This window comes from Apodemus sylvaticus, chromosome 13 (assembly GCF_947179515.1).
Source record: "Apodemus sylvaticus chromosome 13, mApoSyl1.1, whole genome shotgun sequence".
Classification (NCBI taxonomy): Eukaryota; Metazoa; Chordata; class Mammalia; order Rodentia; family Muridae; genus Apodemus; species Apodemus sylvaticus.
This window is the reverse complement of record NC_067484.1, coordinates 12,376,108-12,402,274: the sequence shown is the minus strand read 5'-3', so window position 1 is coordinate 12,402,274 and position 26,167 is coordinate 12,376,108. Positions and strand designations below refer to the sequence as shown.

General features: G+C 42.8%; 1 protein-coding gene and 1 pseudogene across 1 annotated transcript in view; one reads left to right on the top strand and one right to left on the bottom strand.

The window, feature by feature from the left end:
• Window positions 1–26,167, bottom strand: part of Znf407 (zinc finger protein 407) — a 395,230-nt gene that overhangs the window by 35,126 nt on the left and 333,937 nt on the right. The gene's annotated exons all lie outside the window — the stretch shown is intronic.
• Window positions 10,597–11,141, top strand: LOC127664093 (polyadenylate-binding protein 2-like; annotated as a pseudogene).

The window sequence follows — 26,167 nt, the reverse complement described above, 5'->3', positions numbered from 1 at the left end:
CTGAGAACAGGCCTTCTAATACACAGTGTTCTGAACCCAGCTGCCAGCCTCGGCATCCTCTGTGGAGACCCAGGAGTGCCTGAAGCAGACGGAGCTCAGGGCGGGTCACCTGCCTTTGTAAGACTCTCAGCCATGCCCACTAGCAAAGCCTCACTTCCAAGCCTAAGCATGAATTTATAGCTGCTGCTATTGGCCTATGCTTGTGAGACAGTCCCAGGCTAGGTGAGGAATTTTAAGGGAAAGCTTATATGAGTTCACGCCCCCTCTCTTCTCTTCTTGGATCAGAGGCCTTGGAATTAGAGCAGGCTTTATGCTATTGTAGTGCCTTCTGAAGGTGATAAATATAAGCTGGCCAAACCAACCAAGCAATTAAAAAACCCTGACAACTCTGTCAATACAATGAGTACACATGATAACTAATTTCAAGGCATCCCCAATGTTCTTGTTAGAATAAAGCAATGTAGGCAGAGCCACCTGATCAAAGACATTCCTATTTTAAAGCAGGCTCCATGAACAAGGAGACCTGATGACGTCTATCACAAGACTTGCACTCCAGCACGTACTTCAATAGCTACAGCAGGGATACTTTACAGGCAAGGTTCAATTTCCCACAAGGAGCTTTCAAAATAGCACTGAGATATCTTGGTTCAAGACAGCAAGTTTCCAGTTGCTCTGGACAAGAAGGAAGGAGGAAAGCCAGGCAGTGGTCAGCTGTCAGAGTAAACAGAAGGGTAGTTCTAGTAGATGGACACCCAAAGTCCTGCTGATTTACTTAGGGGCTATCAAAGTTTGCTATCCTCCATTATTAATTAGTTAATACATAATGTATCATTGAAGATAATTGTTAATTATAATTACAAATATACATCGGTATGATTCCATTTATATTAATTACAACAAAATAATTATAGTGAGTGGGCACACTGATAGTAAATCCAACACCACAAAGCATGCTTACTGAGAGCACTGTACTGTGTGATGGTCATGCGTGATCTTTCCTGAGTGTATTCACCTTTAGAGGGGTTAGGCCATGGACTTGCAAGATGCCTTACCCAGAAATTAAACCCAGGTCTGTCTGAGTCACAGGGCTAATCCTCCACTCTTCAGTATAGCGGACTCAGGGCTGAACAACACACGGACAAACGCTCTGCCTTTTCTCTTAACATTCAGGCCACTTTCAGTTCAAAAGATAAGAATAATTTTAAGACACATGAAGATGTTCATGTATATATTTTTTTGTTAATTAAATACAATGTCTACAACTATTTTTCCATTCTTTAAAATATGCATTGGTATAAATTGTGGTAAGTAGCTTTTGTTTAAGCCCCATTTCCTAATTTATGATTGACCTGCCATCTTTTAAAAGAATATAATCATTTATTGGGTTTGCACCATTTTTCCTACAGATTTGTTTGATCTCTTTATTTAAAAAAACAAAACAAAACAAAACAAAAAAAACCAACCCAATATACAAGAGACAGGAGAGATGACTCAGCTATTAAAAGTACTTGTTATTCTTGCACAGGACTAGGATTTGCTTCCTAGCACCAATAAAGTAGCATACCACTATCCCTAATTGCAGACAAATCCTGTATATTCTGGTGTCGTATTTCTTCATTGTCCTTAAAAGAACTTCCATCTATAGCCATAATTTAGATGTTTCTTCAGTAATACACGGAGAAATACAATGTTATTTATTTATTTATTTATTTATTTATTCTGTGTATGGGTACTTGGCCTACATGAATGCCAGTGTACCACATGTGCCCCTGGGTCTGCTAGGATTAGTGTTACAGAGAGCTTTGAGCCACTACATGGGGGATAGGAATCAAACCCAAGTCCTCAGGAAGAACAGCCTATGCTTTTAAGTGCTGAACCATCTCTCTGGCCCAGGATAATGCTGTAATAATTTCAGGTGTTTAATTTTCACCTGTTGAAATTTTTATTGCTTATCACATCAGAGAAAACAACTTAGAAATTCCTCGTTTCCTATATTTGTTGGATGTTCTTGAAGGCCAAGCATAGGTTTCATACATTTTCTAGATTCTCAATCATACAGATAGTGCTGTGTTCAGCTTCAAGCACTTGTGCATTTATCAAGTGCTCATTGCATAATTGTATGAGCTCAAATAATGTCACTGAGGACCCACATTCTGCTGTTGGCTATCATAGACTGCTATAGGCAAGCCCCTTTCATTGTTCACTGTACCTAGTTTTGTTCTTAAAATTCTGTTACATTTGTGCACTGGCCTTTTTGTTAGATTACTCAAATGCTATGGCTGTGCTGGCTTAACAACTGAACACTGTTACCTCTGTGAGTGCAGAAGCTTTCCTCGGATGTGGTAAGCCTCTGTCTTAAGGAGTCAGATATGGGGCAAGGAGGGATGTTCCAAGTGAGTCTGAAATAACCAAGAATGTGGACTGACTGCCCGGCTGTGGACTTGAGAAACACTGCCCACTGATCACATTCTATCTACCCGGAAATCACGGTGAAGAGCAGCGGCACCGCTGACAGCAAGCAGGGATCCAAGGATTCAACAAAATGTCACCAATAGAAACCATGGCAAAAGCTAATAGAGACTTGGAACAGGAAAAGAGAGTGCAAAGGTCCTGAGGTGACTGCACCCACCAAGGAGGCAGTGTAGCTACAGTAGTGGTCCAGGGTCAGGCAGGGCAGGAGAGCCTTGCAGACAGGTGCACTGTAAAATAATCGGTTTGACTGAGAGTGGAAACTTAAGTCATTACATATGAGCAGAAAAGGAAGCAGTGTACCTGGATGTGCCCTGTTCTGCCTGGTAACTGTGCTCCACCCACTTGACCGCCACGAAGAGCCGCCACTGGTGATACGTGAATGGCACACTTTGAGCAACCCTGATAAAAAGTTCCAAAACATAAAATGCGCCTGAATCCAAACTTTATCTGAGTCATAGTGGCTATCTTATCCAGACTTCACTTTGAAGGCATGCCTCTTAGAGCTGAGCTCAACAATAAGTAAGATCAGAAGGCATCTCTGACAAGGGGAATGAAGGTGTGAGGAAATAGACTCTGTTCCACTGGAATAAAGGGTGGAAAAGTACTGGAGGTTACACGGGAGGTCACAGGGGAGGCAGGAGAACACCTGGAAGCAAAGAGGAACATATGGTCGTCCAGAGGTGGGGAGGAGCAGCACATGGCTCCAGCTGCCACCCGGAGGGAGGGACAGTCAGGCAGCTTTCCCCAGTTCTGACTTTGGCTCCAATGGGGATGTGGCGAGATGGCGAATCATTCTGTGTAGCACCGAGAGAGGAGTGTTATCACTTGACAGCTGTGAACAATTTCAGGTTATGGAGAATGGGAAGAACCTGCCGTGATCTTGGGTGAGAGACGGATGGAGACCAGAATGCAGGCACACTGGGAAGTCCCAGTGCTGAGGCCTGGGCAGTGAAGAGCATGGGGGTAGGTAGCCCCGCCCTCTCTGGCTAGATGCACACCCTTACTGGAGAATAATTGTGAACACTGATAAGCACGGGTTCAGGTCAGGGGTGAGTCTGCTGCTGCAGAGACCTAATCTGCTGGGGTAAACCCCAATGGCAGGACTAGAATTCTGATGCTCAGGTCTAGCACACAGTCTCCTCTCTGCCTAAGGGTGGTCCACGCTGGCTGGCATTGGAAAGGGCAGACCTCAGGGCTTTAGTTTGCCTCCTCCTGGCTTTGGCATAAGCTGTATAGGATGTATAAAGTGTGGGGCTGAGGAAGCAAACGAGCAAGCCACCGCGTAGCACCCTGGTCTCCTGCTTCAAGGGCCTGCTGGAGTTTCTGCCCTGACTTCTCTCAGTGACGGTTTGTGAGACCTCGAGGTGGGAGCTCATTAAACCCTTTCCTCCTCAAGTTACTTTTGGTTTGTAGTTTACTACAACAATCAAAGGTAAGGTAGAACTCAACAGTCCTACTTTACAAAAGAAACTCTTATAACTGGTCAACACTTTTAGCAGTATCAAGATGTAAAATAAACACATGAAAATCAATAGCCTTTTATAATGAACTTGTCAAAAAAGAATCAGAGGGAAAATCCCATTCACAATAGCTTTAAATAAACTTCCTAAGAATCTAATGTAACCCTTAAAGAGAAGGACAACGAAGGAAGAAGCTGAAGATATTAGAAGATGAAAAGGTATCTCAGGATGACAAATATTATGGAAATGGCTGTATTACAGAAAGTGACCTACGAATTCAGTGTAATCCTAATCAAAACTCCATTCTTCACAGGAATATGAAAATCTGACCTAAAACTCCTAAGTACAAAAGACCCTAAGTAGCTAAAGCAATCCTGAACACAATAGCCAGTACTGAAGGCATCACAATACATGACCTCAAGTTATACTTCCTGGTCCTAATAACACGCACATTATGATACTGGTATAGCAACCATGCACAAATGTATGTGAAAAAATAGAGGACAACAGGGCCACAAAATAAACCCACAAAGTTACTGCTTCTCAATTATCAGCAAAGGTTCCAACATCAAACACTGGAGAGCAGACAGTCTCTTCAACAAATGATGTTAGGCAAATGGGATAGTAGAGCTAGCTCTCTCTCTCTCTCTCTCTCTCTCTCTCTCTCTCTCTCTCTCTCTCTCTCTCACCTTGTATAAAAATCAAATTAAAATAATCCTAATGTAAGAAATGAAACTGCTAGAGGAAAACAAACAGAAAACACTTCAATGATATATGAATATGTGTAAATGCTCTGAAAACATCTAGAATATATAAAGAACTCAAGAATCAAACACCAACCACTCCTAACTTATCCAATCAAGAAATAGACTAATGAGCCAACAGTTCTCAAAAGAAGAAATACAAATGGTCAAATAAATATTTTGAAGTCAGGCTTAATGATTTTAGCCACTGGGGAAATGCAAATCCAAACCGAGTTTTCACATCAGTTCTGTCAGGATGGCTATCATCAAAAGAACAAACAATAAATGTGCTGAGGAAATGAAGGAAAGAGAGCCATTGTTCAGCATCGGTAGGAGGGAAGCAGTGCAGTGGAAGCCAGCATGAAGTGTCCTCAAAATTCCGTATGATCCAGCTGTATGACTCGTGGGTCACAAAGGACCACAAGTATGCCAGGAATATCTGCATATCCTTGTGTTTTGCTCCACTGTTCAAAAACAGGCAAGATAAAGAATCATTGTAAAGTCAACAGAGGAATGGGAAAAGAAAACGCAAGATAGATAGATATTCAGTGGAGTCTTACTCAGCCATAAAGAATACTATGTTGATGGAACTGGAGATCATCATGCAAAGAATCTAAATTTAAACCCCCCTCCTCCCAGTGTATGTGTGCACGTGTGTGTGTGTGTGTGTGTGTGTGTGTGTGTGTGTGAGTGTGTAAAATGAAAATGGAAGGGAATGAAGCAAACAGGCACAAGCAAAAGTCATGGGTGCAGGAGGGAGAAATATACACATCTCACATACTTCCTCACATTAGCACTCTGTCTGCCTTCCTGTCTGTCTGTCCACCCATCCATATGACATGAAAGTGCAGGGCACTATTTGGGAGGAGGACAAGGACCAGTGGGAAGGCTTAGGGTGTGGCAAGAGAGGGCAATGAGGGCAAATATAACAAAGTACAGTGGCACAATCTTGAAAATGCAATAAAGAAACAATATTTTGCATGTTGACTAAAAGTAAATTAAAATTATTGTAAAAATTACCTCAGGTCTTACGTGTAAGGGATATAAAAAACACAAATGAATTCTGTATTTAAACTTTGAGACCTAATTACATAAATGCAAGTATTTGCAAAAATGGAATATTTGGCATCTGAAGCATTTCTAGTCTCAAGCATTACGGAGAAAGAACATTCATCTTGTCCTGAGATTTTGGCTGCTGCTACTACTACTGCTACCATCACCACCACTGCCACTGCTGTAGTTGCTGCCACTACTACCATCACCACCACCACCCACCCATGTACACACGTACATAATTCTCCATCCAAATTCAATGAACCTTTAATCCAACAAGGCAGGAACATGTGAGAATTAGAAAAATAATCTTACATACTCTGTTCTGATAGGTAACACATAAAATTTACTCTTGAAACAAAAAAACCCAGCAATTTCCTCCTGCAAGTTTACTAAATAACCTAGCAGCTCTGAGACTATGGGTGATATGACTATAACCATATTGTTATGTGGGCACTATACCAAAATAAAAATATGTGTATAGAAGGCTGAAATGTAGTTCTTGTCAACTTGCGGGTTATTGAACACTTTCTTTAAGCTGGCTTTCCCCCTCCTTGTCCCCTAAAAAAAGACTTCTGAAACACACCTTGCTGAGACTATCAGTTTATAATGTGTCTTATGGGTAGATACCCATAAAAGTTATACAACTAACTTAAGTACTTTTATTTATCTCTCTCCCATTATTCTGAAGTATCTGAATTCCTATTAAAACCTGTCACATCATTATAGAAATGTGCTTCCTTAAATGACACATGGAATTCCATGAACTGATTGACAGATCTACTGGGGTTTGTTTGAGTGGGAGAGGGTGTTCTCTTGATGGAAACCACAGCGTTAAATTAGAAACCATTCCGTGTTGTTGTATCAGAGCAAATGCTTTCTGTTGACTGTCATTCCTCCCGAGAGGGTATAACCTGGTCAGTCCAGTTAGGAAGCCTGAAATCCTATGAATGATCACAAAAGAAAAAATATGTAAGGTCTTCAGTATGGTCACTGCCTCCCACAGACAAGTCTGCATTGCTTTCTCTGTGTGTCACGGAGCACACCCCATTCATACAGACACATGGGAATATCCTGGAGTACTTAGGTTCTTATCACCCATTCTGCAGCATCTTGCTTTCAAGTTGGTGAGAATCACCTTTCAGTAACTGTTCATCTACACCATGAACCCCAAGGATCACTGAACATGACACAGATGATGCACACATTGAGAAATGGTTACACACATTTTTATTGATTTTTTTTGTAAGCTAAATATTTATGGCTTGTATTTCTACTTTAAAAATCTATTCTTCAGATCCCATAGACCACATTAAAACATTCCAGAAGTAATGTTTTTCTCATACTAGTCTGAATAACAGCAAGAGCAAGAGAGGAACACTTGAGCTCTCTCAAACAAATCACCCTGCAGAATACATCAACAGAAAAGGAAGACCTACTGTTTAAGCTTCTACCGTGTGTTCAGGCTCCACCCACTCCAGGGCAGAATGTGCGCCTTAGTTCTTGAAACCAGGCAGCAGCACACATGCTCCTGAAGCCATGGTGCACTTGCCAGCTCAGTGGGGCCTGTGGCCCATCTCATCTGTGCAGCCTGTTCAGTTTCTAGATTTCTAACATTACTGCAGTGTGCGTGTCTTCTCACTGTGCACAGGCGGAGCTAGAGGACTGCTGTGGGGAGTAGGTTCTCCTTCCGCGGGGCTCAGGCTTGTGTGGCAAGCACCTTTCCTGAATGAGCCACCCTCATGGCCCAATTCCTCAACACTTTTAGGGAGAAAAACAAAATACTACATGAAAATTATCTTGAATTTTCTTTCAACTTAAAAAGAAATATTTTGTAAAAATACTTTGTCTAATGGAGACACAGTAGCACATGTCTCTCATCTACAATACATTAAACTACACATTACATTTCATCTTTGTTGGTGGTTTAGAAATAATCAAATGAAGTAGCTGTCTGAGCATGTATGAAGACATGCTACAGGAAGAATGAAGGACAAGAGGAGAGACATTTGTCTGGAAGGGAAGTCCTGATTGGTTAAGTATATGCAGTTGCATGCACAGGTGCTAACCACAAGCTTCTGAGATGATCTGACCTCCAGGACGGTGGTGAGGTGACCTACATTAGGAGAGACTAGGCTGAGGGTGTTTGGAGTCAGTCAGAAGCTGAGGGTCACTGTGGAATGCAAGTGAGGGTGGGAGCTGCATGTGCCTGGAACTTGAGCCCAGAGGGAGGTTCGCTGGTGCACAGGTATTTAACTGGCATACAAAAGCACAGTATCTTGATATTGGAGGTCAAAGTAAAAAGTGTGTCTTAAAGTAATCACTTTAAATGTACACACCAGGTGAACACAACGAAGAGACTGTCATACAGAGACAGCAGTGCCTCAGAGACAGTGGGTGCCTCAGAGACAGCGGTGCCCATCTGTAGCCCTTGTATACATTTCAAGGATCCTCATGGAAAATTTAGGCTGGATCCAGACCTGACCCACAGTCAAAAGTCTTTCTTCTACAACAGAAATGTCAAATGCTAGACAGACTGCTAGACAGATTTCCTCAAGAACATAAGTGAATGGGAAATGGATCTCTATATATTGATTCAGTGAACCCAAATGGCTAGTTTAATTTGGTAGATACCACTTCTAACACAAGGCAAGAGTCAGAAAAAACTAGTAATCAAAAACCTTGTAAAAAAACAACTAGTACATTTAGCTCCTTCCTCCTTCTCTCCCTCCCTCTCCTCTGTCCCCTCTAGCTCCCCCTCCCCCATCAGTGGCACCAGAAGGTCTTGAAGGAAGGGGGCACTTGCAGCTTTGCCCCTGCACTTTAGTGGGATGGCTTATGCTGCTGTACCCACGATGCCAATGCCAGTCCTCCCCAGTCAGAGCACTTCTAGTTTCCAGTCTTCCCATCATCAGGAACCTGACTCAAGCTCTCAGTTTCAGACACTTGAAGTTACTCTAAGAATCTTCTCCAGCGTGTTGGAAAGCTGGGCAAGGAAGCATTGAAGCACAAACATCACACATCCCGTGCTCCTCTTCCTCTGTGCTCTGATGGCCTCCGAAAGGCAGGCACACTCCCTCAGCATACAGAAATGGGCTTACAGTACAGGTGCCCAAGACATTACAATCAGAAAATATTGTGCGTTGAGAGCTCAAGTGTCCTGTGGTCCAACTGAACACAGTGCCAAGGATTTGGATTTACTGTACATTTAAATATAACACTGAACAAAACAGCAACTGGTCTCCATACATACCAGGCATGCAATCGGGTGCAGACATACACACAGGCAAAACACCCATACATATACATGGATATATGTATGTATAAAATAAGCATTAAAAGAACTAGCTTAAAATATGACATAATCTGTTTTGACATAATAAGACAGGTTGGAGTAGGGTGGCATATAAAAATAGGCACAGAGTCAGTGGCTTTTCTACATAAGGAAAAGGCAAAATCACAAGTGAAATGGCGTCGAAGTGCATATCCACAGACACACAAAGTATCACTTTAACTCTGTGAAGATGCTAGCCTCCTCACAGCCTCTTCTGGGACAAATGGGAAAGAAGAGCTGTAATACTCAGCATGAAACCAGCAGAGTCACAGTGCAGGGCAAGAGTGCGACCCGGACAGAGGGGAGAGGGAGACGTGTGCAGGTGGAGCGGAGCCAAAACCCTGGATGGGAGCAAGAGCACGAGGCTTGGCACGCACCGGTCACTCAACAGAGTAGCCATCTACTGCCAGAATGCTACCTTTATTTATGGTGAAAATAAATGGTAGCTAGCCCTAATTGTTAGGACTATGTTCCAGGATATCCAATGGAGGCCTAAAGCCATGGAGAGCCCTAAACCCACAGACACTGCATTGCTTGAATAAACACACTTACTATATAATTTAAAGTTATGAGATGCGGTCCCTCCCCACACCTTCTCTCTTTCTCTCTTCTCTTCCCTTTTCCCTCCCCTCCCTCTCTCCCCTCCAGCCCTGTATTCTGTATTATTTTACCATGCACATCTATGATATAGTTTCAAATGTATGCAATGTGGTCTTTCTTTCCTATCTATTCTCTTGCGCTGCCATAAGAAGAGCTTAGAGAGGGAAGGGTTTACACTGAGAGGCTACGAGACCATCATGGCATGGGAGGCAGCTGCAGCATGAGACGCTGGTCGCGCCGTGCTCCGTCAGAGAAGAGGTGGAGCTTCGGCCTCAGCTTGCTCTTTTCCTCTCTATTCATCCAGAAAGTCCAACTTGTAAACGATGAACGTTCATAGTGAGCCTCACTCAGTCACAAGCCTCTCTGTATCTGGTCTGTGTTATACAGGTCAATAAGGATGTGGGTGATTGGGTCAGCTCATTGGGAAGTGTTGCTCAGAAAGGCGGGTTTGATGGCGTGTGCCTGCAGCCCCAGCACCTTGGAGTTGCTGAGGACAGAACAAGAGTTTAAAGCTATCTTGGGCAACAGAGCTACATCATGTCTCAATTTTATTTTATTTTATTTTTGTTAAAAAGAGCAAAAATCAAATTCTAATAGATTATTAACTATATACAGTAAATAAAATGGGTAAATAAATTTGCAAAATCATACCAGACATTTACAGAAATGATAAAAATGCCTGCCCACTACAGCATAAGAAAGTGCTAACAAGTCAAGACTTTGTCCCACAGAACTTGTGCTCACCTGTCTCAGTGCAATAAATGATACATTAAGAACAAGTTGAGAGTCAGTCAGTGAGATCCTGTCTCCAAACAACACCATCACCACACAAACACATTTGTGCCTGATGGCGTGACCAACTTTAGTTCGGGTGAATCGGCAGCAACAGTTTGACTCTGCTTTCAGCTCCCAAGATCCGGAGGAGCTGGAATCGATCAGAGTCAGGGAAATGGAGGAAGAGGCCAAGGAGCTACAGGAGCTACAAAATGGGCGAGAGAAGCAGATGACTAAGAGTCCACCCCCAGGCAATGCTGGCCCAGTGATCATGTCTCTTGAGAAGATGGAGGCTGGTGCCTGGTCTATCTACATTGGCAATGTGGTCTATGGTGTGACAGCAGAAGAGCTGGAAGCCCATTTTCATGGCTGTGGTTCAGTCAGCCATGTTACTTACTATACACTGTGACAAATTTAGTGACCATTCCAAAGGGTGTGCATATATAGTGTTCTCAGACAAAGAGTCAGTGAGGATGTCTCTGGACTTAGATCAGTCTCTGTTTAAAGGAAGACAAATCAAGGTGATTCCCAAAGGAACCAACAGACCAGGCATCAGCACAACAGACCAGGGTTTCCCACGTGCCCAATACCATGCCTGAACTACCAATTACAACAGCTCCTGATCTCTACAGTGCTTTTAACAGCAGGCCCCAGGGTCAAATTTACAGGGGCCAGGCTAGAGTAAAATCATGGTATTTTACTTAAAAAAAAGTGTATATTAGGAGGAGAGGAAAAAAGAAGGAAAAAAGAATAATAAAAAAAAGAAAAACAGAAGATGACCTAGATGGAATATATATATAAATAAATATAATAAATAAAGACATACTGTAGAAGGGGTAGAATCTCATAACTAACTGGGAGGAGGGCTCTGCTTTGGGAGTAGGGGAAGGCCCAGGGCGTGGGGCAGGGGCTACATATGCCCTCTGGAGGTTCGCCACGGACACATCTCAACTGTGCAAGCTGCCCTGTTTCCCTGCTCCCCTCCATCCTCTCTGGGCCAGCTCAGGGTAGATGGGCTCCAGGAGCTCTTTTTTTACCCAGGGCGCTGGGAGGAAAGCAGACTGTTGTCCGTCCCCTTCCCCCAAACCCCTTCCAGTCAATCTCCTCTCATGCTGCCCTTCTTTCCTCTGGCTCCCTGCCCCTGTTTCATTTTGTGTTTCTTTTTCTGTTTTGGGTGTCTTTCTTTGCAGGCTTCTATAGCCGGAAGATCTCGTTCCCAGATACTCAGTGTAAATTCCCCTTACCCTTGGGGAAATGCATTACTTTGTTTTGAGGAGTTTGGGGGTGTTTTAGTTTTTCAGTGCTTTTGTTTTGTTTTATTTTACTTTATTTACCTTTTTTTACCCCCTTTTATTTGGAGGGAATGAGAGGAAGTGGGAACAGGGTGGTAAGGGGTAGCTTTTGTTTATTTTTTTAATTCATTTCCAGGGGATGCAATTTTATTTAAAATAATGTGTCATGAATAAAGTTGTTTAATGGGAAAAAAGAACAAGTTGAAAAATACTTAAAGCTTCTAAATATCAGGAAGTATAAAGTAATTAAAAATGACACGAGACTAAAATGCCCCCAAATTCCTAGAAAATTAAAACTTTTGAGATATAGCTAACACACTATTTGAAAGGAAAATTAACTGTTCAGTGTTAGTGCCTTTAAAAGAAATGAGAAAACTTATTAACTAAGAATTCAACTTAAGTTAGAAGCTAATAATCAGAGTAAACAAAGCCACAGAGCAGAAATTAGACACAGAGGGGAGTTCTCACTGCCCAACCCAGCAAAGGGGTGAGTCTGGGAACCGAGCAGCAGTATCAAGGGGCACCGGCAGGAATATAAACACCAGGACTGAGGTACGCCTGACACTCAGAGGTCCCACGTGTACAACACGGGCTCCTGACACACGGCTTTGGCATAGCAGCTGCCTGTCTCCCAGACTGCAAGGACAGATACCAATGTTCATTAGGGGATGGAGAGACAAGCAGAACAGACCAGCCAGGCAGTGAGCTGGTCAGTATCACAGCGGGAGGCTAATACTTTCTTCTTTTTATTTTATAATTTATTTATTTTTATTAGATATTTGCATTATTTATATTTCAAATGGTTAATACTTCCTAAAATTTCCAACTTAGTTGGGGTCATGACCTTGGCCACCAGCAGGACTGAGGACTGAGGGATTCCACGAGGATCTTAGGGGAAATGGAAACAGGCCATAAGTTCTGAGGGTAAGGAAGGAAACGCCCAGGTGTAATGTTCTTTTTATGTAGCAGGAATCGGGCTGTGTAGTTATGTTAAAGGTAGTACACAGCTGAGATAACTTCAGGGGAAAGCTAGACTATGCCCAGCATTCTTCATCTCAATAAAACAATAGCTCAGTTTGGAGAGCATCTACGACGAATCAGGTTGCTCGCTGGTTTCAACATTAAACCTTGTAGAAACAATAGCTTGGGATAGAGAAAATGTGCAAGTTCTTTTGTTTTACAGACCAGAAATGCAACAGAAACAAAATACAATAAAAAATGAAAATTCAGGTACAGGAATTATGCATTTCATACTGAATAATTATTTCTGTACTGCCCGTAAATCCTCTCTGGTAAGCTGTGCATCTAAAACCCATCGAACTGCCACGGGGTAAACGCAGGCCCATCCATCAAGCAGCCACTTGACAAATACATTCCATAATAGAAGTTTATTTTTATGGGAGGCTGAATCAAGGACTTTCCCATGCATACAAAAACTTGTCAAAATTATTTATGAGTCTTGCTGAGACACACAATATGTCATATCAAACTCCTATTTTCCTTCCAAGTACAGACTGTCAATATCTCTGCTACTATCAATAATGGGGACATGGCTGATAGCAGCCTCAGCAATGTGAGGTCATGTGTCCATCTAGCTGCATGGTTTGGTTGTAAGAAGCCTCCATCAGTTCTTGAAGGGACAGCTAAAGACACCTGGCACTGCACACAAGGCCTTTACAGCCCATGCTTGAAAAGTTATAGCTGATTATAGCTGAAGCAAAACAAGAAATCACAGAAGATATTTCATCTTTCATTTTGCACATAAAGTATTAGTTAAGTGTGATAAAACAAACACTTGAAAATCATGAAAATTGCTCATCCCTTGTGACTTTTCAACAATGAAGAATTAGCTCTATAGAGCATGAATGATAGAAGGGGTGGTTCTCAGAAGTGGGATCTGCTATGACGAGGACCACGCAGGCCTGGCTGCTTACCCTAAACTAACACCACAGTCTTTATCACATGGAAGCATCAGCTGACACACACATGAGCTAAGTGGTCACTCAGCCATATGGGCTGTCTTCCTCTGGAGCTTAGTGACAACAGGGGACACTGGTGAAGACTCTTAGGATAGTTTACAGGAAAACAAGACTACGACCCATGAGCTCCACGGGCAACAGGGTGCTAGCTTCCTCCTCGGCTGCTTGTGGGAAGTAATTCAGCACAGGGAAGGAGCCTGGTAAACAAGGATCCTTGACCACTGAAGAAGTGTACATCACTGCTCATGCACTCAGGGAGGGCAGAACTCAGGAACCACAAGCAGGAGCAGCTCAACAGTGTCCAGGCCCTTCGCTGGTCTGGGTGAGTGGAGGTGAGCAGAGGGTTGTTTAGCCTTGATATTCTCAGGATGGCTTCATACCAGGAAATCTGTCCTTGGGTGCTACAGCTCTTATAGACATTCACCTTCAGGACAGGGAACTCTGGGAAGAGTGGGGAGATTGGCAGCTGTTGGGACTATAAGGTCCCTAGAGCAGTACTCCGCACACTGGCCAGGAGAGGTGGCACGCTGTGGCCAGGAGTGGGGGCTACACCGTGGCCAGGAATGGGGAACACGCCATGGCCAGGAGCGGGGGTGGGGGGTGGGGGTGGGGAGGGTGGGAGCATGCGGTGGCCAGGAGGGGGGGGCACATGGTGGCCAGGAGCGGGGGCACGCCGTAGGGCTCTTCATGCATTGCCATGCAGAACTGACCTTGGCCGCCGTTGAGGCCTTCCCTCAGCAAGCTGGGAAAAATGTGTTTTCTTGGAATCCTTAAATTCAACTAAAATAATTGTTAGTGAAATTAAAACAAAATCTATTTCTTGTTTTCCCCCTGCACAATTGGAAAGAAATAACAGGAAAAGGGAAAGGGGAAAAAGGCAGGGAGCGACGGCTTAAAATTAAAAATAATTTCTCTGATCTTTCTTGTACTTTTTGGAATACACCCTAACCACTCTAGAGAACCCTGCCAAGGTCCCCAACCCTGCCCAGTGCTTGCAAAGGACTCCTGTCCATTAATCATACAAAAGCGGATTCTGGCAAGGAAAGAGCTGGGAGCTGTTTAGCAGCTTGTGGAGGCCGGAGTCATCAGGCACAGTGATGCATCTTGGACGGCGGTGTTATAATTCCAACCTAGAAACCCAACTGAAAACATCTCTCTTCTCACAGAAGCCAAAACTGTGCTTCAACATGAAAAGCATCACGAGGTTTCTTGCAATGTAGAAACCATCATCTGAAATAACGGGGATGTGCTTCACAGGGACACTCACCCATTTACATGAGTTGAGGTACTGAGTAACCCCAGCATGAGTAAGGTTTGCACACATAAGGAATTTAGAGATTGATGCTCCAAGAGCAGAGCATGCTGCTGCCGAGACCATCTTGTGAAGCATTCAAGTAAAGTTTTCTGTAAGTGGAAGTCTAGTCTAGAAAAGCAACAATACATCTGTCTTAAAACACCCATTTTTTTTTGTTTGTTTGTTTTGTTAACCTCTCAAGAACCTGTGAGGGAGGAAGTCCTGATTCCTAACCTCTAAGAAAAGGAGCGGAGGGCACTTAAAGGTGATCATCCAGTCTCCTGTTTGTGCATGATGCAAGGAGCACTGGTTCTGAGCTCTTCTGCATCACAGCTGCAGCTGCCGGAGGACAGCAGCTGGAACGCAGGGAGGAGTGTCCTGTGGAAGGGGGACAGTGAAAGGGCACTCAGAAGGAGACACTGCATGTTATAAAGTCAAGTCTAGAAGTCTAGAATTTGAGTAACGCCATTACTTAAGTCATGAAAAGCTCCATTATCAAACTAGGACAAAGTAAGAAATTCACATCTTCAAAACACAGAAAACCCTTTCAGATGAAAAGCTGAGAAGAAACCTGGAATCGAACAGTTCACTTATGCTCACCTGCAAACAGAGCCCTCTCTAGCCTTGACAGACGCCGCTCAACAGGAGCCCTGTCTGAGGGCTCTACCGTAGCCCGGCAGAGCTGCCATCTGCTGTGGTGTGGACACAATCCTATCAGCTCGCTTCAGCAGTTACTCCATCATGTTGCCCACCCACCCAAGACTCAGCACATGCCTTGTGTGGAACAAGGGCGCTCAGGGGCAACCTTCCTGCATAGCCGTCGTCCTGCGTGAGACGGGAGCCGGCGTGCCCACTGATGCTTCCCCACTTTGCTTTAACAGCCTGGACCACAGTTAACCACCTCAGGCGCTGCTGTCTGTGACTGGGTCCTCTTTACGGTGTGGCCGCCCCAACAGTGATGGGCATGTGCCTGGCTGAGGTTTATCAGGTGTCACTAGCATCCTTAGAGTGAGGACTATCTCATTTATCTCCCGATATTGTTATGTGGTCTCTGAGGGGAAGACAATCTCACCCGAGAGCCACTGAATTAGTAATTACCCAACAACATTTCAGCTTCTATTCTGTTTAACTGTGTTGGCTAGATTTTTGGGTTTGTTGTTGTTGTTGCTATTTGTTTGTTTTTTGTTTTGTTTCAAATAAACTTGTCACAAGCTAGATTCATCTGGAAAGAGGCAACTTCAGCAGAGAAAAAGCCTTCATCAAATTGGCCTGTTGGCAGGGATGGGCATCTGTTTGCCTTTCCTTGCTTTCTTGTTTCTTTTTCTTTTCATGTTCTTGACAGTGTTTCACTCCATAGCCTAGGCTGGCCTCAAACTTACAGAGGTCCGCCTGCCTGGCTCCCAAGTGTGAGGGTAAAGGTGTGTGACACCATGACAGGGTATCTTGATGGATGAAGAGCCAAGTCCAGTGCCATGGAAGCCACCTTGGGCGGAGGTCCTGGGCTCCACAGGGAAGCAGGCTGGGCAGGCTGCGAGGACTAAGCAGCCCTCCCCAATGGCCGCTGCTTCCTCAGTGCATCCAGGCTCCTGTCTAGAAATCCAGGGCTCAGCTTCACCCAGTGATGGGTATAAATCGTAGAGGAAATAAATCCTTCCTCTCCGTATTATTTTTGGTCATAGAATGAGCAAATAGAAAGTAAAGTAAGACATCCACCTTTGCAAACATTAGCATGTAGAATTTTGTATTCATTGCTGCTAGTGGTAGATACTGTTTCTCTGGGCAACAGAAGCCATGACAACAGATAAAGTGTATTAGACAAAATAAGGGGTAATTTCAGAATTTCAGATAATGGTAAATATGATAATACGGGGGGGGGTACCGTTATATTAAAGAATGACTCGTTGTTTAACTGATTAAACTCAGTGGGGCACCCTGCACTTTTATTTGCTCAATATGGAGTATCTGAATGAGAGGTTACTGTTTATAAGTTTTACATGAAGGTAATCTGCATTCCTGCCAACTTCAGAAGAACAACCCCATGGCTCCATGTGTCAAATGGTTTTCTTTCTTTCTGCCCTGCACTTGTGTATTTATTGATCACATAGTGTGTCAGTACACCTTATTATTCAAGCATGTGGAGCATTTCACCTAAACATCTTGAAACTGTGCTCACTGCCCAGAGAGAGTTGCTAGCTTTTGGCTAGCAATGGCTTGTGATTATAAATAATAGAAAGATCCCCATAGTCAATATCCACCGAGCATATAACTTTTCTTAAAATGTATAAGCCTGGAGACTCAGTGTACGGCCCACAGGACGTCAGCACTCTGCTCACAGTGCCACCATAGCACGCCTCCCTAGCTTCCTCCCTACTCCTCAGCCTCCCGGACCCTTTCAACAACGCCCTTCACTGCTCGGAACGCAGCAGCTATGGCTCAACTAGCCTCTATCCCATTCCCCTATCTTCGCAGCCTTCCTCTTTTCTAAGCCAGTGCTGACACTCCTTCACTATTAAAAGAAAGGTACACATGGACACCCAGCAGTAAGACAAGGAGGCAACGGGCTTGCTGCCTGTAACTCACTTGGAGCCCTGTATGCCTGATCTTTCACACACACACACACACACACACACACACACACACACACTCAGAATATGGCATAATTTGAAGACATTATTTTATATCACATACATTACTGAACCTTGGCTGCCTTCTGTCCTGTTAGCCTACCTCATGCTGAATTCACATCTCCACCCTTGTCCCTCTTCCTTGCTGGGAGCAATGTTATACCCAGACCTGGCCTGGAGCTCAAGGTCTGCTAGGACTATGGGATGTGGTTGATGATTTTTGAGTTAAAAAAAAAATCCTACACTTACCAAAGGGTTTTAAATGGTAAGTGAGACCTGGTGAAATTAACCATGGGGTCGTCAGAATTACCCATTAGGGTGAGCTACTGCCCACTGCACAGGCCAAGGGCACCTTGAATTGGCACTGAAGCCATTGTCTGGATCATTTCAATGCTTTTCAGATAGTTTGTGAACACAATCTTTCATGTTAGCTCACACTTTCTTATATGGCATGATGCTCTTGATTGAAAGATAAACACAGAGTAGGTTGGTACATACAGGTTAGGATTTAAGAATGGATACAAGATTATTTACATTAATAAAATGTGATAGCTTTAAGTGTAGAAGGCCTAACTACCTGAGTGAAAACAGGCGTCTCTTTGGTGAACTTAAACTACATCATGAGTCTGTCTTAGTGATGCTCTGGCTCCACCCCTTGAAAAGACCCACCCACACTCGTCACTGAGCGAAAAGGTAATTTCCGTACACACATAGGTTTATTTTAGATCATAACTGCCCAGAATTTTCTAGGCTGATAATACATGCGTAAGCACTGTGAAGTTTTCACACGGTAGATATGAGCCAACAGCTGTGACACCCACTCCCACGGCAGCTACACCTTTACCCATTTTATTTATCTATTTCCACTTTAACTGAAATATTATATCATTCCTCCTCTATTTACACATTTTAATAACACACATTTTCCCTTTGTATTCTCTAGGAATCTTCTGAGCTAGAAATCCATTGCTATCTAACAATCGATGAGTTTTGAACTCAAAGTTAAAGGGCGCAGAAAAAGGAATAGAGTAAAGAGAGCTTTCCAGCTCAGCTTCCAGAAATGAGGACCTGTCCCGGGCGGGGGCTTGAGGGGCTTGTGGGCTGTCCCGCAGATACTCAAGGGCCCCAAGTGAGGACACGTGCTCCTCATGCCTGTATCTCTTTTCTTTAACACAAACAGCACCAAACAGTGCCTACAGGTCTGCATATTACTTTTTCTCCATGAACATGTGATATCATTCTGCAGCAGTGTAAGGACTGTCCTCATCCTTTCTATGACTGCATAATATTCCACGTGACATCCTGTTTGCTTTGCTCCCTGTACCACTGGCTGTCACAATCTATTCAACTGTCACACTGAACAACCATTAAAGTCACCTTGCTGCAAAGAAGTACTCATGACTAATTCAAGAACAGAAGGGTAAGCAAGGGCCGTCCTCCAAAGTGAGAATTAAGGTAAATGCATTCTTTCTGTGGGCATCAGCAAATTCAGAGCACTCCTTTCACAGGACTTATCATTGTATGAGATTTGACTTCACTTGTTGGTGTTTAGCATACAGACACGAAGATGGGATGCTGTACTATTAGAAGATTATGGCTTTAGATTACTGTTTTCTTTATGCATGTATTGTGTGATGTGACTATGGCAGTAACCAGAAGATTAAGATCTCTCTCTCTCTCTCTCTCTCTCTCTCTCTCTCTCTCTCTCTCTCTCTCTCTCTCTCTCTCCCCCTCTCTCTGTGTGTATGTATGTGTATGTACATGCATATGCTGAATGAATTATAGTATAAAGAAATATACTTACAACCCTAAAACAAACTCTCAACTGAAAACCATACTACTATCAGCTGGAGTATTCAAATTTATCGTTCTTGGGATCAAAAAAATTTCAGGGGAGTGTGTGTGTGTGTGTGTGTTTGAGAGAGAGAGAGAGAGAGAGAGAGAGAGAGAGAGAGAGAGAGAGAGACAGAGAGAGAGACAGAGAGAGACAGAGAGAGAGAGAGAGAGAGAGAGAGAGAGAGAGAGAGAGAGGGAGAGAGAGAGAGAGAGAGAGAAGAGAGAGAGAGAGAGAAGGATCCCTAGCTCATACATTTACAGTCTTTTTCTACTTTATTTTTAATTTTCTAATTCTACTTAATTTTTTAAAAGATGGTTGGTCTTGCGTCCTGAGCAAACACTGCCCTTTCCCTTTCTGGCTGAGGAACGCTGACACTCTGCCCCAGGGCAGGCGCTGGCTGCGGCTGCTGGAGGCTCCTAATTGTGAAGCCCTTACAAAGATTGAACCTGATCATTCACTGAATTGTTGAGTTGATGGGATTCATGTAGTTGGTTATAAATTGATAATCTAAATTAATTCATTCAAGCAGAAATCGATTCTGTGGCTCCCCGAGAGCTTTAATAATGCTTACCTCCCACTGCTCCTGCCGTCTCTGTTTCATAAAGCTGGTCGGAAACAGCTGGATCCAGGTGACCTGCTATCTCATTAAATCTGTTACACGTTCCTTCTGGTAAATGATATTAAGCTGAAATGTCCTAACGTTGATTTTTTTTTTACTTTAATTTTATGACAGAAATAACCTAATTTGTAATACAAAATAACAATCTCCTTGGATTACTTTGCCTTGTTAAAATATTTTATGCATTTTTCATTTACACGAAGGTAATAGAAAAACACTTAAACTATCTGTTATTTAAACAACGGGAGATATGTTACTGAAAGTCTGATAGCTGCAAAAGTGATTGTCTCTTCATAGTCTTTACTTTATATCTGTAATAAAAGGCAGACAATTCAATTCATTGGTTAGTAAATAAAGTACGATAGTTTTTATTTTATTTTCTCTGCCTTCCAAGAGCTAACATCAGATTGCTTTTTAAATTCATTTACAAACAGGCTCATTACTTTCCTACCCTCTTTGTAATCAAAAGTGTCTAGTGTCCATTTGTAGGCCCCCCGGTTTCTTTAGCAGTGGCTGTCACCATATTCTGAATCCATCCTAAGAGATCTCTTCCCTGAGATTCCCTTCCTCTGTATAGACAGAGTGCTGGCCTCCAGTGCACCCACACTATAAAAGCTACTTCTTCGTACACTCCCGATTTCACTGCCCTTCCCCAAATAAATTTTAAAGTGAAAATACCCAGCAAGCAGAGATCAAGCATTTCCTGAGAATATTATTTTTATCACAACAACAAGCAATGTTTCTCAATTCATGGAAGATTAATTGAAACCACAAATTCTTTATCTCCTCAAATGTGCTACCATTTACCCAGAGACCAGAAACAACATCTTCTGCTGCACACTGCTCACTGTTACAGCTAGAGGACTGACTTCTGACCAAGGGAAGTTATGGGAATTGGGGATCTTAAACAGAAAATGGCATCATGGAATTCATCAACACTTTAATACTGACTACTACATGTTTAGTGCTGAAAATGTTTGTCTAAATATAACCCTAGCACTGAACCCCTAGCAATTCACTTCCAAAGTTTCTGTAGTTTGTAACTATTTATATCACAGTAGTTAAAAGCAGAATTTTAATCGATGACTTCATATGTTGATGGATAAAATGAATGTGGAGGGGTGCCATCAGTGAGCAGATGCACGTGCACTGCTTATTCACCAACAGCACTTCCTGAAGAGGAGGTGTGTGCACAGTCCTGCGATGGTGGGAGAATGGCAGACAGCTCTTCAGCATCAAGTAAGGTCCTAGTGCCCATGCCCTGTTCTGGATCCCACCACTGAGGAAAGGCAAAGCTTAGGACTATCTACTGTAACTTCCTGGTCACCTCTTCCTCTTCTCTTGAGAAAGAGAACAAAGAAGTAAGGAATTATCTCTTTAAAAACTCTAGACAGAACAAACAGAAGAAATAGGAATACAATAAGCACCAGGGAGGCATAAGAGCGAGCTACCTGCAGCACGGCAAACCTTGCCTAGCTGAAGCAAATGCTCTCATTGAGGGCCACTGTCCAGGCTCTTCTGAGAGCATCGGCATGAGAGGTCTGTGTCACAATTTGCCCCAAGCCTTGGTCTTGTCCATAGATGACTATGGGAGCCACCTGCCTCACCTCGTGGGCCCTTTTGACATCTTGCAATGTTCTCCATAAAGCAGCCTTTAAGACTGTTGTAGAGAAGAGATAGGAAAAACTATGAGCCAGCACCATGAGTGATTACAGGGAAAGTGTTTCTGAACATGGAAGGGGCAGCCGCTCATATAAACTCAGAGCAGTTGTGAAACACAAGACTTGTATTAGTTCAAGCCACACATGATCCCAGCATGGAGAGGGCAGGGAGACTTGATGCTCTGTCCATAACTGTGACATTAACTTACTGGCACTGAGAGCAGCTGAACAAGACACACTCAGTTTCCTTCAGGGCTACAGAGAATGACCACATTGCCCAGGAGAGCCACATACTCAGCTTGGACGCACAAATTGACCTTGATGGATTTAAAAAGAGGACACAATGTTGAGAAGAGTGGATCACAGAGGAATCAGGGGTAGGGGATAAGGACGTGGTAAACATTATCAAATACATTGTACTTCTTGGTGGCAGTGGTGCATGCCTTTAATACCAGCACTTGGGAGGATGAGGCAGATGGATCTCTGTGAGTGTGAGGCCAGCTGATCTACAGAGAGAATTCCATGACAGCCAGGGCTATACAGAAAAAAAACCTTTCTTGAAAAACCAAACCAATCAACCAAACAAGTAAGTAAATACGTAAATAAATAAATAAACACAATGGAGTACTATTCAGCCATTAGAAACAATGAATTCATGAAATTCTTAAGACAAATGGATGGAGCTGGAGAACATCATACTAAGTGAAGTAACCTAGTCTCAAAAGATCAATCATGGTATGCACTCACTAATAAGTGGATATTATTAGCCTAGAAGATTGGAATACCCAAAACATAATCCACACATCAAATGAGGTACAAGAAGAACGGAGGAGTAACCCCTGGAAAGACTCAGTGAAGCAGTATAGGGCAAAACCAGAACAGGGAAATGGGAAGGGGTGGATGGGAGAACAGGGGGAGGGAAGAGGGCTTATGGGACTTTCGGGGAGTGGGGGACCAGAAAAGGGGAAATCATTTGAAATGTAAATAAAAAATGTATCGAATAAAAAATATTAAAAATAAATAAATAAACAAACATATTGTATGAAATTCTCAAAGAACTAATAGAAAAGAAATATTCAATTGAAAACATTCAGGAAATGAGCAAGCTCATGGTCTCTTTATATAGAAGTACAGAAGAACACTTAAATTGAGAAAATAAGTTTTTAAATTAAAAACCCTATATTTAATGTATGTGTGTGGCTTATGTGCACGTGTGTATCCACAGTATGTATATAAACCAGAAGATAACTCCTTTTCTAGGAACTGAACTCAGGTGCTTGCTTATGTGCACGTGTGTATCCACAGCATGTGTATAAACCAGAAGACAACTCCTTTGCTAGGAACTGAACTCAGATGCTTGGTCTTCTTGTTGGTGAGAAATCAGATTTCTAACATATTCTCAAAGCACACCTAGAGAACTGCAGCTCCTCCATTGTATCGTTTCTCCTTGAAACTGCACTGCTTTTACGTGTTAGTAGCTGATAAATCCACAAAGATTTGTCACCTGTATCAATTGTTAAAAAACAAACAAACCACAAATCAAAAGCAAGCAAGAAAACAAAAATCAAGTCCTCACTACCCAAATTCTGAGCCTGTGATTTCTGGTTGCTTCTGCCTGCACTGAGCTTCTCCTCCTTTGAGCATCTCTTCTCGTCCTGAAGCCCAAATGGAATGCCATTCCCTCATTCAAAGCAACAGCAAATTACATTCCCTATCATTTAAAAAAGCCAAGACCAGCCCTGCTCCCTGCTCTGCAGAGGCGAGCGGGCGCAGTGCTCTGCACACCTCTATAACAGTGCGCAGAGGACACTCGCGCCTCCCCACCCTGGCTTCTGCTTCTCAGGGATTTCCTCCCAGTAACTGTGGCTGCAGTTCCATGAATAATACCTCAACATATTAGGTCTCATTTCTTATATATCTGTAATCCTAATTAGAATACGTTTTAAACTTGAACTTGTAAGGGCGTTTAAAGAATGCTTACACTTTTATCTTGTTCTGTAACGTAGGCATTCTAGAATCTATATTCCCTCCTTGACCCTACAAAAGAGCTCACCATACAACCCAGGCAGGCCTTGAATTTGCAATCCCCCTGCCTCAGCTTCCAGAGTGCTGGGAGTACAGAGCTGGCAGCTATGATGGCAGCCTCATTTGAGGAGGCTTCAAGGGTAAGCTGGGCAGCGGTTGCATTTTTACCCATGAAGACCATGTTGTCAGCTCTCTAAGATTTTGTCATATTAAGCCACAGGCAAACTATCAAAGGCATGGCATTTAAAACTAAATAGTAAAAGTAGAAAGACGAAGAGAGTAAGTGTGGTTCATGGTTTCACCCAGACACAGCGCCACATAGGAATGATGACACTAAGCCGCACAGCCGGTGCCATGGTCTTCTTTAAAACAGCAATGGCAAGGCATTAGGAAGCTAACTGTGAGCGTATATGACTTTTAGTGTTTGTCTAGCCCTACACTGCATTTTCAACAGTGCAACATTTTTATTTAATTTTTTAAAAATTTTATTAGATATTTTCTTTATTTACATTTCAAATGTTAACCCCTTCCCATGTTACCCCACCAAAAACCCCCTACTACATCCCCCTTCCCCCTGCTTAACTCCTCCCTAATTTCCTGACTTGCATTCCTCTATTCTGGGGAATCAAGCCTTTGCAGGACCAATGGCCTCTCTTCTCATTGATGTCTGAAGTAGTCATCTTCTGCTACATATGCAGCTGGAGCCTTGGGACCCTCCATGTGTACTCTTTGGTTGATGGTTTAGTCCCTGGGAGCGCTGGGGGTACTGGTTGGTACATATTATTGTTCCTCCTGTGGAGCTGCAAACCCTTTCAGCTCCTTGGGTCCTCTAGCTGCTCCACTGGGGACCTGTGTTCACTCTATTGGTTGGCGGTGAGCCATGGGTGTTCTGACCCACTTTCCAATAAGGATCAAAGTATCCATACTTTGATCTTCCTTCATCTTGAGCTTCATGTGGTCTATGAGTTGTATCTTGGGTATTCTGAGCTTTTTGTCTAATGTCCACCTATCAGCGATTGCATACTGCATGTGTGCTTTTGTGATTGGGTTATCTCACTCAGGATGATAGTTTCTAGCTCCATCCATTTGCCTAAGGAATCACACTGAAATCAGAGATGAGATAAGGCTTGTCCACTCTCTCCCTACCTGTTCAATATAGTATTCTAAGTCCTAGCCAGAGCAATTCGACAACAAAAGGAGGTCAAAGGGATACAAATTGGAAAGGAAGAAGTCAAAGTATCACTATTTGCAGATGATATGAGAGTATACCTAAGTGACCCCAAAACTTCCACCAGAGAACTCATAAACCTGATAAACAACTTCAGCAAAGTGACTGGATATAAAATTAACTCACACAAATCAGTAGCCTTCCTATACTCAAAGGATAAAGAGGCTGAGACAGAAATTAGGGAAATGGCACCCTTTACAATAGCCACAAATAATATAAAATACCTTGATGTGACTCTAACCAAGCAAGTGAAAGATCTATATGACAAGAACTTCAAGTCTCTGAAGAAAGAAATTGAAGATCTCATAAGATGGAAAGCTCTCCAGTGCTCATGGATTGGCAGGGCTAATATAGTAAAAATGGCCATCTTGCTTAAAGCAATCTACAGATTTAATGTAATCCCTATTAAAATTCTAACTCAATTCTTCAGAGTTAGAAAGAACAATTTCCAAATTTATCTGAAATAGCAAAAAACCCAGGAGAGCGAAAACTATTCTCAACAATAAAAGAACTTCAGGCAGAATCACCATCCCTGACCTCAAGTTATACTAGAGCAATAGTGATAAAAAAAATTGCATGGTATTGGTACAGGGACAGGCAGGTAGATCAATGGAATAGAATTGAAGACCCAGCAATGAACCCTCACACACCTATGGTCACTTGATCTTTGACAAAGGAGCTAAAACCATCCAATGGAAAAAAGACAGCATTTTCAACAAATGGTGCTGGTTCAATTGACAGTCAACATGTAGAAGGATGCAAATTGACCCATTCTTATCTCCCTGTACAAAGCTCAAGTCCAAGTAGATCAGGGACCTCCACATAAAACCAGATACACTGAATCTAATAGAAGAGAAATTGGGGAAGAGCCTGGAGCACATGGGCACAGGGGAAAATTTCCTGAAGAGAACACCAATAGCTTATACTCTAAGATCAAGAATTGACAAATTGGGACCTCATAAAATTACAAAGTTTCTGTAAGGCAAAGGACACTGTCATTAGGACAAAAGGGTAACCAACAGATTTGGCAAAGATCTTTACCAATCCTACATCTGACAGAGTGCTAATATCCAATATATACAAAGAACTCAAGAAATTAGACTCCAGAGAACCAAATAACCCTATTAAAAATGGGATACAGAACTAAACAAAGAATTTTCAACCGAGGAATA